We start from the raw sequence: 3,632 nt of genomic DNA, 5'->3' as shown, positions 1-3,632 counted from the left end.
TTTATGGCTGAGTAATATTCCATTGTATATATGTGCCACATCTTCTTTATTCATTCATATGTTGATGGACACTTAGGTTGCTTCCATGTCCTGGCTATTGTAAATAGTGCTGCAATGAACATTGTGGTACATGACTCTTTTTGAATTATGGTTTTCTCAGGGTATATGCCCAGTAGTGGGATCACTCGGTCGTATGGTAGTTCTATTTTTAGTTTTTTAAGGAACCTCCATGCTGTTCTGCATAGTGACTGTATCAATTTACATTCCCACCAATAGTGCAAGAGGGTTCCCTTTTCTCCACGCCCTCTCCAGCATTTATTGTTTTTAGATTTTTTTTGTGTGTGTGTGTGTTACGTGGGGCCCTCACTGTTGTGGCCTCTCCCATTGCAGAGCACAGGCTCCAGACGTGCAGGCTCAGCGGCCATGGCTCACAGGCCCAGCCGCTCCGCGGCATGTGGGATCTTCCCGGACCGGGGCACGAACCTGTGTCCCCTGCATCGGCAGGCAGACTCCCAACCACTGCGCCACCAGGGAAGCCCCTGTTTTTAAATTTTTTGATGGTGGCCGTTCTGACAGGTGTGAGGTGATACCTCATTGTAGTTTTGATATGCATTTCTCTAATAATTAGTGATGTTGAGCATCCTTTCATGTGTTTGTTGGCCATCTGTATTCTTTGGAGAAATGTCTCTTTAGGTCTTCTGCCCATTTTTGGATTGGGTTGTTTGTTTTGTTGATATTGAGCTGCATGAGCTGCTTGTAAATTTTGGAGATTAATCCTTTGCCAGTTGCTTCATTTGCAAACATTTTCTCCCATTCTGAGTGTTGTCTTTTCGTCTTGTTTATGGTTTCCTTTGCTGTGCAAAAGCTTTTAAGTTTCATTAGGTCCCATTTGTTTATTTTTGTTTTTATTTCCATTTCTCTAGGAGGTGGGTCAAAAAGGATCTTGCTGTGATTTACGTCATAGAATGTTCTGCCTATGTTTTCCTCTAAGAGTTTGATAGTGTCTGGCCTTACATTTAGGTCTTTAATTCATTTTGAGTTTATTTTTGTGTATGGTGTTAAGGAGTGTGTGGTTTATCTTTGACTTGTATATGCATTGTCTGCGCAACTAAACTCCCAGCTCGTTGAGAGTAGTGGGTATATCTTGTACCTCTTTGTGTTGGCCCTGGCTTTCTGGACAGTGCTATGCACATGATAGGTTCTCAGAAACAATTTGCTGAAAGAACAGCACCGTGATTGATTTGGAGCATAGAATTCATACAAAATGGTTATTATCTTTGCTCCTGTTGTAGGTAAATTCAGGGGACTGGGAGAGTCATTCAAACAGAAACTCAGAATAGAACATCACCTGTTTTGAGCAGGTATTCTAAACCCACAACCCTAATAGATAGTCTCCTCCATGACAGCAGCATGGCTTACACTGGCTTTTCTTGATTCTATTATCCCTTATCTGTACACCCCTTACTACACACACACACGCGCGCGCGCACACACACACACACACCGTATACACGTACCTCTCTGTTTTGGTTCTATATTCTTCCTCAGCTTCGCTTCTCCAGAAACATTCAATTTTATAAAAACTAAACTGAGGGCCTAAGGTAAAACCTATTGAGGTGGTATTTCCCAGGAACCACACATTTAGGGAGTGGATTCTTAAGATCCCCAAATTATTTTTTAGTATTTTTAACTAAACACATCTAGGATTTAAGAGCACCAAGGCTTCATGCATTGTATACATTGCTTTACCTTTTATGCAAATACAAATTTTATAAGCATTGGAAGAACCAAGAAAGGAGAGACCTCTTGGGAAGGGAAAGTCTATTACACACGCTCCTACAGCACCCTGGGCTGTCTGGGGCATTCTGGACAATGGAGGCAGTTGAAGAATCCACATGAGTAGGTGATCTCTTACATCTTCACAAGGCATCTCTGGAACACCCCAGCACTGCGCTTTCAGTTGGTCCTGAGACTTCCTTCCTCTGGCACAGGCTTCCCGTCATGATGGGCCATGGTTCAGGATCTTTATGCTGCACGTGCCCAGGCAACTTTTGAATTTATTCTCAATGTCTTTTTTTTTTTTTTTTTTTTTGCGGTACGCGGGCCTCTCACTGCTGTGGCCTCTCCTGTTGTGGAGCACAGGCTCCGGCTCAGCGGCCATGGCTCACAGGCCCAGCTGCTCCCCGGCATGTGGGATTCTCCCGGACCAGGGCACGAACCCGCGTCCCCTGCATCGGCAGGCGGACTCTCAACCACTGCGCCACCAGGGAAGCCCCCTTTTTTTTTTTTTAATTAACATGTTTTAAAAGAAATTTTTGTCTCGCACCCAACAATAGCAACAGAAAAATCCACTTTACTTCAGAGTACCTGTTACGGGTTGAATTGTGTCCCCTCCAAATTTATATGTTCAAGTCCTAACCCTGACTGCCTCCGAAGGTGACTGTGTTTGGGGAGAGGGTCTTTTATGAAGTAGTTAAAATAAAATGAGGTCATGTGAGTGGATCCAAATCCAGTATGACTGGTGTCCTTATGAAAAGAAGAGATGAAGACACAGAGATGTATACAGGGAAGACCATATGAAGACACAAGGAGAAGACAGCCATCTATAAGCCAAGGAGAAAGGCCCCAGAAGAAACCAAAACTTATGACAGGGTTTGTAACAGTCAGGCTTTTTAAAGTCCTATATATATAACACTTTTGTTTTCATTCTACAGTTTTTAAAAATTATTTGAAACAATAAACTTGATTCCTGTGGAACAGCAGTTCTCACCCCCAGCTTCACATTACAATCAACTAGAGAGTTTTGGAGGAAAATTACTGATATCTGGGCTCTACCTTCAGAGTTTCTGGGTTACTGGCTTGCGTTGGGCGCCAGTACCCCACCCTGGGGTGATTCTAATGTTACCTAGGGGTGAGGAAAACTGCTATAAAAATCAGTTGATTAGTAAACCTCAGAGAATTTACAAAGAGAATCACTCTCTTTCAGTCTTTTAGAAGGCTCAGATTTCATAAATCATTGTATGTTGTTCCACCAATATAAAAGAGACTTCTTCCTCCAAATATCTCTCCATCCTTTCAGTCCCCAAATCATTTTAGCGTTGCTATTGCACCATTTAGTGAGAACAGGAGCTATTTAGTAATTTCTTCGTCACTGATCAATGCAAGTTACAAAATGGCAGCTAGCATTTCAGGGAGCATTTTTAAATCCTCGAGTTTCAGGAAGCATCTACATCTAGAAGAAACTCTATTGGGATAGGGGTGCTCTGTATCACCCTAATTAGCAACACAGCAACACAAGCCCTATAGAGAACTGGCCTAATTTGATGGAGCTGGGTTGAGAGCCAGTTGCCTAGAACTTGGCAGTGAGTAGAAGTGCTATGGGAGCCAGTTAGCTGGAGTTGCCTTCAACCCCTAGCTGCTTAGTGGCAGCCTTTTAATGTTTGTTGGGTTTTCATTAAAGATTGATCTGACTCTGCAGATTTCTAATGTCCTTTTATTTGGTAAATCAATCCCAGTCTGGCAGTAGCACATACAGATGTTTTAAAAAGTCTTGGCAGAAAGTGACTTTCAAAATTCAACTCTATAATTCCAGAAGAGAAGGGGTGAAAAAAAAAAGTGGTTGAGTGAGATGC

The sequence above is a fragment of the Physeter macrocephalus genome, chromosome 20, assembly GCF_002837175.3.
Source record: "Physeter macrocephalus isolate SW-GA chromosome 20, ASM283717v5, whole genome shotgun sequence".
NCBI lineage: Eukaryota > Metazoa > Chordata > Mammalia > Artiodactyla > Physeteridae > Physeter > Physeter macrocephalus.
This window is presented reverse-complemented; position numbering follows the sequence as displayed.